The sequence below is a fragment of the Ictidomys tridecemlineatus genome, chromosome 1, assembly GCF_052094955.1.
Source record: "Ictidomys tridecemlineatus isolate mIctTri1 chromosome 1, mIctTri1.hap1, whole genome shotgun sequence".
NCBI classification, from domain to species: Eukaryota; Metazoa; Chordata; class Mammalia; order Rodentia; family Sciuridae; genus Ictidomys; species Ictidomys tridecemlineatus.
The window spans coordinates 44,169,903-44,180,699 of record NC_135477.1 but is presented as its reverse complement, the minus strand read 5'-3'; the positions used below and the strand labels follow the sequence as shown (position 1 = coordinate 44,180,699).

The window sequence follows — 10,797 nt, the reverse complement described above, 5'->3', positions numbered from 1 at the left end:
CTCGGGCTCTGGCTCTTAGCCCTCCTCACCACCAGAGACGGTATCTCCAGGACTCACTGGTCAGCAAATGAGTTGGCTCCATACTCTCACTTAGAATCAGCTTCCTTGGGCCACTCCTGGACTCGGTCACTTTGGGTCATGTTCCCTGAGACCACAGTGAGATCTTGCTGCAGAAAGCTTGTTGCAGAGTCGAGAGGAATCAGTACCCATGGGGAGTGAGAGCTGCAGGGCTGGGCAGAGGGCCAGTCTGAACTTGACTTCAGACGTGCATCTGCCTCACTGACTCCGGCTTGTCCACCTATACATGGGGAACAGCAGACCCTGGGCAGGAGAGCCCCAAGCCTTCTGCTCAGGGAAGTGACTAAAGCAGGACTCAGTCTTGAGTGGCAGCATGCAAGACCCTGGGCAGCAGAAGGCGCTCCTGGGTCCTGAAGAGAGTCTGAGTGGTGACCCTCAGCACCCACTGCATAGGCATGGGAGGAGAAGCTGGAGGAAGAAAGCCCTGGAAGGAAGGAAGACTGGCGGGCTGTGATACGGTGCTTGGAGCTCTATCCCTGCGGTCACAACAGACATCACTAAGTAATCATGTCACTCAGGCCCTGGGCTCCAGGAAGGCTGGCCCCAGGGGACCTCATGGGTGAAAACTGAAGACAAATCTCACCTCAGTCCCAAGACACCATCAAGCAGACAGGCTCTTAGGAGGGGCTGAGCACCTGTTGTGATAGACAAGAGCAGAGACTACCCCACCCGCTGCGGAGGCTGTTACCAGGATGAGACTAGCTTCAAGGATCTTCATGAATGTCTCCTTTCAATCTGGACCTTTGGAGATTCTGGGCGATTCCTGCCTGGACAGCTCAAAGGATGGACTTTGAGCAGCTGTGCTCTGAAGCATCTGTGGCCATAGCCTTACTCTGAGTCTTATTTCGTCTTAAGGTTCCAAGCCACGCTGGTGGATGAAGACAGAGACCGCAGGGTGGGTGGATTTAACGCCTGTGCGTCGAGCTGTGGCGTCCATAGTGACGTGGGCTGTCCTCCAGAAGGAGCCCTGTGCGTCCTCCGCCAAGGCTTCCTGCTGTCACCGCATGCCCCTCCAGCTGGAACGCGCATCCGCCGGTGCTGCGCCCAAACGGGTGCGCGTCCCTCTGTGTGTATACAGACACGCACCCGAGCTTTTCCCAACACAAATATATATTTAAGATTTACTGTTCTGGAAAACCTAGTGAATAATGTAGATGATGAAAGCCCGTGTCTGCCAGGAAATATTGTTCGAGCGTCCTCATTGAAATGCAGCTTGTCGTGCACACTTGGTGACACGCACGCCGTATGAATTATGGATTCCAGGCTTTATCTCTCACACTACACATGAATGTTTGATAAAGATTGTTTCCAATATTATATTTTGTCAAAATGCTCATCTAAAATTCAGTCGAAAATGCTTTCCGGTAATTACGCACTGACTTCACCAGGAGCAGAGAAGGGAGGCGTGCCCTCCGTGGGGTCACGGCCGTGTGCAAGCGCATGCGTGTGCGTGCGTGCGCGTGTGTGCGTGCACACAGGCATGCGTGTGCTGTGTTATTTTTCTGACCCTTGTTGTTTTTGCTAAAGGGAAGAGGGAGACCCTCACTGAAATTCTTTCTTTCTCCTGCGCATCCTCATTACAGAAGTGCTTTCAGTAACATCTACCTTCTCCTTGGCGACCCCCTCAGTAGCTCATTCCCGCCTCGGATGTTTTTAAACAGTCCTGGCTCGTGGGCAACATCGCCTGAGTCTTGCCTGCCTCCGATTCACAGAGCTTCCAGTTGATCTTTTAAAACAGGCATCCTTGAGCACCCCCTCATCGGCCCCCATTGATCCTTGTGGGTTGTTCTTCCTCTGTCATAGCAGAGACAGCAAGTCCCCAGTACCAGGACTGCCATGCTCCATCCCTGCGGTCACAACAGACATCACTAAGTAATCATGTCACTTTTTCCCCAACTCCACCTCAGAATCCTTCTTAACACACACCCTGGGCAACCACTACCAGCACAACAAAGATAACTTTGAAAGTGAAACCTATCAGTCACCTCTGTACTATAAGGTAGAGAGCTCTACCTCTGCAGCGGGACACTGTCAGCCCTTAATGACCCAAGTGCAACTTCTTTTCTGTCCTCATTCCCAACTGTCCCCCTTCCACCCTCTCCTGGATCTCCAGCCCCATTCCACGCAGTCCTCTATAGACCTTTCTGCCCTCAGTATGCTCCCCCACCAACACTCCCCCCATACACACACACACACACACACACACACACACACACACACACACATAGTACCAAGCATGATGCCCAGGGTGTTTGCTAATGAGGTCATTGGGAGGGAGGATGCTCCCTAACCCAGGCCTATGCCTACACATCAGGTCCCAGCATGAAGGGAATGAAGGGAATTCAGGTTGTGTGCTCACAGGGGACCCGTGTAGAGGACAGGTCATTCACATCACAGACACTGGAGAGATTCCTCCTTTACTTGCCTTGGTGCCAAGGGACACAGCCATTGGGTTCATTCGCTGTAGATTTTGGAGAAAGCCAGGCAAGCAAGCTTCTGTGGAAATGGCCCCATTTTACTGTGGCATCCTGTGAGTGTCAGGAGCACACCTGAGTCTCCAGCCCATTCCCTGTCACCCTTGCCCCCTCCCTTTCCTCTCCACCCCCAACCCCAGGAGCAGTCCAGGGAGGTGCACTTCCCTGACCCTCTGGAGCCCCTCCGCTTCTTCCCACACACAGCCCCCTTCATCCTCCGCTGCAGGCCACCATCCTGCGACCCTGGGGTCTTGAGCAGCCTCCCTCCTCCCCTAACCTCTCCCATCAGCCTCCTGGGTGACTTATCCAAGCCCAACAGGATTATCTCACTCCCTGCAAAGGATCCAACTTTGTTTCCTCCACTGCTGAGACTGGCCTCAAACATGCGATCCTCCTGCCTCTGTTTCCCAAGTCACTGGGGTTAGTGGTTTGCACGGCCGCACTCCATGCTTTTAGGCTAAGAACCCAATTTCCCTTCTGTGGTTTGGAGGGAAGGAGCAGCATCCACCATATCAAGCTATCAGGGAGGCCTGGGCACCCACTCGGCCTACGGGATGCCAGGGAGACTATCTCAAAGGCCAAGCTATGCGCAGCCCAGCTGGAGCAAGGGTCCCAGGCCGGCTGTGTCCTGCCTGCCAGCCCAGTCTCTCACCACCCCCCTTGCATTGCTCACTGTCTGCTTCCCTACTGTCCCCTCACTGCCCTGCAGAGAGCTGGGCTCAAAACAGGTGTTTTAAAAATATGTGTTAGATTTCATGGACAATCAGGAAACGCAACAGCTCCAGGGGTCCATCAGGGAAGAGCAGCGCAGCCTCCAGCCGGGCTCTGCTTGTCGGGGCCCAGCATGAGAGCTGGATCTGACAGGCGCGCCCCGGCACCAGGGCAGAGGAAGGCAGGGCTGCTGACAGCTCCCGGCCCGCGCTGAGCCTGCCGTTCCAGTGCCACGGGGCACTTCAGTACAACTCCAGTCTAAGTTTCACAGCCCGGGGTTCAGCCATGCCTGGGAGGCTGGAAGCAGGAAGGACGTCCTCAGGGAGAAGCCCCTCTGAGAAGCCCCTGGAGTCTGCCCTAGAGTGTGAGAGCCTGCTCGCCTTTCTTCCACAAACACCACCTGCCCGTCTGCTCTGGACCCTGTGCTGGGAACAGGGGTACAAAGGTGGAGGCTGTGGGCCTCACCTCTCAAAGTTTCTACATTTAGTCAGACTGGCCAGCAGACCTGTGCAGAGCAATCGGGAGAAGTTGGCCAGGCTGGTGTGAGAACTTGGAGTTGGCGAGGGGCACCCAACCAAGACTGGGCTGGTCAGGGAAGTCAGTAGGAAAAGGGGCAGTGCAGATGGGTGTTGAGGGATGAGTAGGAGTTTGCGGAGGCTGAGGAAGGGACTGGGAGGTATATCAGGCAGCAGAAACAGTGTTTCCAATAATCTGTGGGCTGAAAAGAGCATTGGAGTACTGAGAGCTTTGTAGGGGATTAAGTAGGCTCGAGTTGAGGCCAGAAGAAGGGTTCTATGTGCTGAGGTCAGGAGTCTGGACGTTGCCCCAAAAGTTTCATGTGGGTAGTGGGCAGTTGGTCACAAAGGAAGTCAAAGCCAGAAGGAAAACTTGAACCTACACATCTTCTTCATGACTGCCTCTCGTCTAGTCTCTGAGATGGCAGCTGTCACATCTCTGCTCCATTAGTATGCAGGCCACTCCCTGGACAGAGGTGGCCTCCTTCCAGCCATTGAATCTGGGCAGCCTGTGGCTTCAGTGACCAATGGCGCTCAGTGGAAGTGAAGCTATGCCGATCTAGGCTGAGCCTATAAGAGACCTAGAGGCTTTGGCTCATCTTCTTGGGGCACTTGCTCTGGGGACAACCGTCCAGCCCTATAACCAGCTGAGATGGCCCTGCTATGAGGAAGCCCAAGTTGGCCACACAGAGGCTTCCTGCAGACAGAGCCCCAGCAGCCTCAAGCCAAGCACCAAACCTGCAAATAAAAGAGCTACCTTGGATGCCCCAACCCCCGCCAACCTCACAGAGGCCCCGGACACCTGGCTTGAGTCATGTCCTTGCAGCCATCTCAGACCTCGTGGAGGAGAGATAAGGTGTCCCTGCTGTGCCCAGGCAGCACTCCTAACCCAAGGCATCATGAAAATTTAAAAATGGCTGTGGTTTCATGTCACAGTTTATTACACCACCATGAGCAACAGAAACACCAGCCAGTCCAACAGCTGGAATGTATTCAGCTACAAATAATGGAAAACCCAACAATAGTGGATTAAGCAAGCAGAAAGAGATTGATTTTCTTGCACAACAAGAGGAGGATGCTCAAGGCACCATGAAGTCAAGGCCAGCATATTTGCAGTTCCCTTGGCTTTTTCCTAAAGGTGCCAAGATAGCGATTGCAGCCCCAGACGTCATTTTCTAATTCCAAGCAGGGGGAAAGCAGAGGAGAAAAGTATTCACCAATCACGCTAAGCCCCTTATATATGGGAGAGGAAAAGTTTTTCCAGAACCTTACATCAGACTCAACTCAGCTTTGTCTCTTTTAAACCTGGCTTATACAGCTACTCCCAATGAAGCCCAGAGATTCGTAATGAAATTATCATGAGTGGTCTGTCCTAACTAGGATCTACCCCAAACATATCTGGTGTTCACTTTAGCTAAAAAATAGGGGGAAGAAATATTGGAAAAGCCAACTGCATGTCTGTCTTATCAATAACAAACTCTTTTTTATTGAGTTTAATCAGCACACAAAAAAATATATATCATAGTTAAAGTTTACAGTTTGATACACTTTAATATATACGTAACCCATGAGGCCAATCAAGAAAAAAGCAATCCTTCCTGGTGATCCTTTTTAATTCCTCCCTCTTGCCCTTCAACCCCAGCCCTGAGAAATCAATGGATGCTTTCCATCACAGAAGATCGGCTTTCCTTTCCATAGCAGCTCATCCATGGAATCATGTGGCAGGTGCTGTTCTTGTGTGGCTTCTTTCACTTAGTACAATTATGTGGAGACTCATCCGTGTCTGAACACTCATTCTTTTTCGTTGCTGAATACTACTTCATTGTATGGCTGCACCCCAACTTGTGTTCGCATGCACCCATTGATTGACATTTGCATTGGCACTTATTTCAAATAAAGCTGCTGTGACCACTAGTGTCCACATGGACGTGTGCTTTCTTTCCCCTCGGGTGATTTGGAAGTTAACTAGAAGATCCTATGACAGGCATATGTCTAACTTTTTTTTTAAAGTTGCCAGACTGTTTCCCGCTGTGGTTGGACCCCTGGAGGTCCCCACCACCAGTGTGTAGGAGTCCCCACTTCTCCACCCTCTCACCACCACCTGGTGTGGTGGTTACTTCTTGGCTTCTCAATTCCCTCAAGGACTCTGGTCTAGGCCACCTTTGAAGAAATCCTCTGCTCCCCAGTGGAGTAAAAACACTCAGGACAGTGAAAGAAACAGATTCATTGTGAGACGTTAATTTTGTGTGCAAGACATATCGCTGTGCAAAGCCTCATTTATTCCTAGCAACAGTGCTCGATGGTTGTTCTCTTTGCCCCACCTTACAATTGAGGAAATTGGCTCAGGAAGGCCTGGGATCATGGGGCAAGCAAAGCCCTGGCTGGTCTGGGTGACCCCAAGGCCCCTGCCTTTTCTCGTCTCTCTCTGACTTGAGCCCACTCTCTTATCTCCAGAGATGCCATTCTTCTGGAAGGCAACAGGGAGATGACCTTTATTTTATGGGTTTGTGTTCTGTTTTAGTGCTGGGAATCTAACCCAGGGCCTGGTGCAGGCGAAGGACAGCGGTCTCTACCACTGACCCTGAGAGTGTCCTGGGATTGGAACTTCCCTCAAGACAGGCATCAAAACCAGACCCGCCGGGGTTGAGGGTGGGAATGTCTTCCCAAAGTGGGATAGTGTTAAGCTGGGAGGAAGGTTGGGAAAGCAATTCTAAGAGATAGAAACTGAAGGATATAGAAATGACAACCCTCAAACATTGGCCTGGGAAAGAGAGAGTGAGGAAGCCAGCGAAACATTGATAACATTGATCCTTTCCCAATGCATCCTTTCCCAGTGACAAGACAATCCCTGAGAAGGAGATATCCATCGAGCCTAAAATGACAGTCTCTGGGAAGAAGCCAAAACATTGATCCTTCCCCAAATAAATCCTTTCCCAGGGACAGTACAATAGACCCTGGAGGGAAAGAGATAAACCTGAATGCTGAACTCTGCACCCTTCCTTCTTGCCCAGTAAAAACAAATTTCAAATTCTCATAACCTGTTTCCTGAGTGTCCAAACTGATGTGTTCTGAGTCTTCAAGGGTTAAGTCACTTCTCAGTGTGACCTGTATGAGCACAGATTCAGGCCATCTGGGAGAGGATGCTTGGAGAGGCTAGCAAGATCCAGGCATAGAGGTCACGGGGAAAGCCAGGGTGGTCCATCTTGACCCTCAACACCGTTGAAGTTGTTGAGCAGAGAGGTGGAACAGCAGCCTGTGGTCCAGAGTGTTCCCTGGGAGGAGGCACTGGAACAGGCTGCCTCAGAGCAGGGAGACCTGGGAGAGGGGTATTTCAGGTGTCAAGGGAGGGGTAGTAAAGCCCATAACTTAGGTGCCCGAAGGACATGCAATGGAGCTTTGGGAGCCGTCAGCATGTGGAAGGTCACAGAAGCCACATGTGGAGGAGATCACCAAGGACCATGCAAAGTGGGATGTGCATCGGGCGAGCAGAATGGACCCTTCTTCAAAGGACCTGGGAAGAAGCAGCAGCTTGAGATTCGGGTTGGGGAATGGGAGGCGTGAGGGAGATGAGGGCAGAGGGGATCTCAGAAAGGAACGATGAGTGACATGGCAAACGTCCCGGGAAGTCAGGAGAGCTGAGTACAGGGGAGCACCTAGGACTTAGGAAGGCAGATCACAGCACCTCCCAGCGGAGTCTGGAAGGTGAGAGAAGATGACTCCGTGGAGTGGACCCTGGGAAAGCACTCCCAGGACACGCTGGGAAACAAAGCTCCCGGCCTCCTGCAGGGGCTGCCCTGGACAGGAGGTCTGCAAGGCAAAGAAGCTGAGAAATGCAAGTGAAGCTGATGGAAAGAAGCACGGAGAGGACCGGACAAGAGAAGGTGAGGCCTGGAGCAGATTTCTTGGGACAGCCGGGAGGAGAGGAGTAGGGTGGGTGTTCACGGATGAAGGCTTTTAGGAGCAGGGCGAAAATTCAAGAAAAATAAAATAGATGTGCCACTCACTAAACTCATCAAGACAGAAAAAGCACAAACACACATAATTAGCAATGAGAATGGGGAAATATCCACATATAGAGGAAATTGAGAGAATTATAATAGATTACTCAGCTCAATGCTTTGAAATAAATCTGAACACATGGGCAAGATGGGTGATTTTTCAAGGAAAAAACATCAGTGATGCAAACAAACCCCAGAAAAGGTGGGGAATCTAAGCCGTCCAATTACCAGGGAAGAAACGGAGAACGTAGTCGAAGAGCCACACTCCATGAAAGAACACAGGCTCACAGGTGACAATCCGTCCCGTTTTTTTAGGAAGCAGGTGACTTTAGTGTTGTTTAAACTGACCCTGAAGGTGGGAGGGCATGGGTGGAGAGCCCGTGTCTAAGAACACAGCAAAACCGAGAAGAGGAAACTTAAAAGAAAAGACAAGGGTACAGGTATGCTCCTCTTCTTACAATGGGGTTGCGTCAGGATCCGTCCATCACAGGTTGGAGATACTGTCAGTGGAAAGCAGCGGAATACACCTCACCAACTGAGCCTCCTGGTTTATCAGCATAGCACACTGGAGAGGGTCAGTGGACTCCCATATCTTGCCCCTAGTGATCCTAGGGCCAGCCGGGGACTGCAGCCTGCTGACACTGCCCATCATCTGCAGAGAGAAAGGTACAGCATATCACTAGTCCGGGAAAAAGACAAATATCCAGAACACACAGTACTGTTTCTAGTAAATACAGATCACTTTCACAACATCATGAAGTCAAAAAAAAATCACCAACTGAACCACTGGAAGTTAGAGATTGTATTATCTTTTTACTTTATATATGACAGCAGAATGCATTAAAATTCTTATTACATATATAGAGCACAATTTTTCAGATCTCTGGTTGTGTACTCAGTATATTCACACCAATTGGTGTCTTCATACCTGTACTTTGGATAATAATGATCATCACATTCCACCATCATTAATGACCCCATGTCCCTCCCTTTCCCTCCAACCCCTCTGAAGATAATATAAATGCAAACATCCTAAGTCAAATATGAGAAAGTAGAACACAAATATATTTTAAAGGGGTAACATGCTGGCCACAGGGAGTTTATTCCAGAAATGGAGGAGAGTTCTTTATGAAGCAATCAATTAATAAAATTCATCATATTAAAGAAAGCCATACCATTCTCCATGAAGACTAAAAGATTAGTTGATAAAAATCCAACTTTGCTTCCTGATTAAAAACTTTTCATGAAATAGGACCCTGTCCATTGAAATTCGCAGCTCCGAGGCTCAAGTCATAGCTCTGGGAGTCATTTCTAATGGCAAACCCTGAGAATCAGTGCCAAGCTGAGGATGCTCACGCTTGGAATCTGCGTCATCACGCAAGCCGTCGCCCCTCCCCATGTCCTTGCCAATCCTCTTGTGAGGGTGGTTTCTCTCCTCAAGCCAGAGTATCTTTCCAACCCTGCTGGTGTTAAGCTGGGCCCTGTGACTCGTAGCAGGTGGAAAGTGGGCAGAAGTGACAGAATGCCAATCGGAGCCGAGATCTGAGAAGAATCCCTTGTTTCTGGCCACTGCTCTTGAATTTCCACCACTGCATGAGCACGAGAGGCCACTGACCCATCATCCAGGCAGAAGCAGACCTGGAGCCCACCGAGGGCTTGGAGCCAAGGCCAGTCAGAGCCAGCCCGGGTCAGCCAGCCCTCGGCAACCTGCAGACACACACACCAAGACAAAGGATCGCTGTGATCACAACTTTGGGCGATTGTTGTGCAGCCTTCTATGACAATAATACCCAGTGTCAGGAATATTCTTAAACATTGGGTTTGAGCTACTCACCAATGCAACTAAACAAGAGAACACATTGGGAGGTGTGACATTAAAACCAGGATGGGAAATGATCACGTATTCATCATCTGATTGCATACTTGGAGAACACAAGAGAAAACCCCAATCTAAAAACACTAGAAGAGTTTAGTAAAAATTAATTTATATCAAAATCAATAGTTTCCTACATAAAACAATAACCAATTAAAAGAAAAAAATTCCACTTACAGTAATAATAAAAAAGATAAAATACCTAGAAATATATTTAACATAAAATGTGCCAGATCTACAGGGAAAAAAAAAAAATCCAACTCTGCCAGAGGGCATAAAAGAAGACTTCAATAAATAAAAAGAAACACCCTGTTCTTGGATTGGAAGAGTCATGTTGTACAGATTCCAATTCTCTCTACGTTAATCTATATTAGTGTGATCCAAAAATACAAGCAGGATTCTTTGACTAAGCCTGTTGATCCTATATATAAGAGGAACCGAGAGATTTCTGAAAAGAAGCAGCCAGTTATATCTCGATATTCAAACAGTGTCATTTTACTAGTTGGAAAGTCGTGCGTGTGAATAGACAGAGTTTATAATCCATGTTGGTCACGTTTGTGTCCTTTGAACGCTTGCTATATTTAGAGTCTTTTGGTCACCATGAATCTACCTCCTCAAACAGAGGCTAGGACTTGCTTTGTCAGTCACCACTGCAACAGGCAAGTGACCTGGGCTCTGCCAACCAGCCCTCCCACCACCCCTTCCCCCATGAGGTTCAGGAGAGGGTAATAGGGACAGTAGGTGCTGGTCATGATTGGAGCTTAACGGGGGAGGTGGCAGGGACATCAGGCTCTTGGTGATGGAGCTCTGGTGCCCACTCCCCCGGGCACAGCAGGGAGAGCAGCTGTGGAATCCTCTCCAGAGTCGCCAGGAAGGTGACGGCAGCCTCCCCAGCTGCATCTGGTTCTCAGGCATTCCTGACGATTCCCTGGGCCACCCCATTAACTTTGCTAAATTCCTTTTCTGCTCCATTTGGCAGAGTCGCTTTTCTCATTTGCAACCTCAAGTGCTGACTGATACACCTGCTAAGTGAATGGGCTAGAAGGACCACCAATAGATTATGTACATCTGGAAGCAATAATAGTGATGATAGTTAACGTTTATTGAGCTCGTACTATGTGCCAGGCACAGTTCTGCCGACTTACAAT

The 10,797-nt window shown here is 49.6% G+C and overlaps 1 long non-coding RNA gene across 2 annotated transcripts; it reads right to left on the bottom strand.

The window, feature by feature from the left end:
• Positions 1–5,303: 5,303 nt before the first annotated feature.
• On the bottom strand, positions 5,304–9,103 carry LOC144366248 (uncharacterized). 2 transcript variants are annotated; one of them, XR_013425243.1, is made up of 3 exons: positions 8,952–9,103; positions 8,005–8,428; positions 5,304–7,093 (listed from the first exon to the last, which is right to left on the bottom strand). It is a non-coding gene; the product is annotated as an uncharacterized LOC144366248 (long non-coding RNA). The 2 variants fall into 2 exon arrangements; XR_013425242.1 differs by having other exon boundaries at positions 5,304–8,428.
• Between the last annotated feature and the right edge of the window lie 1,694 nt (positions 9,104–10,797).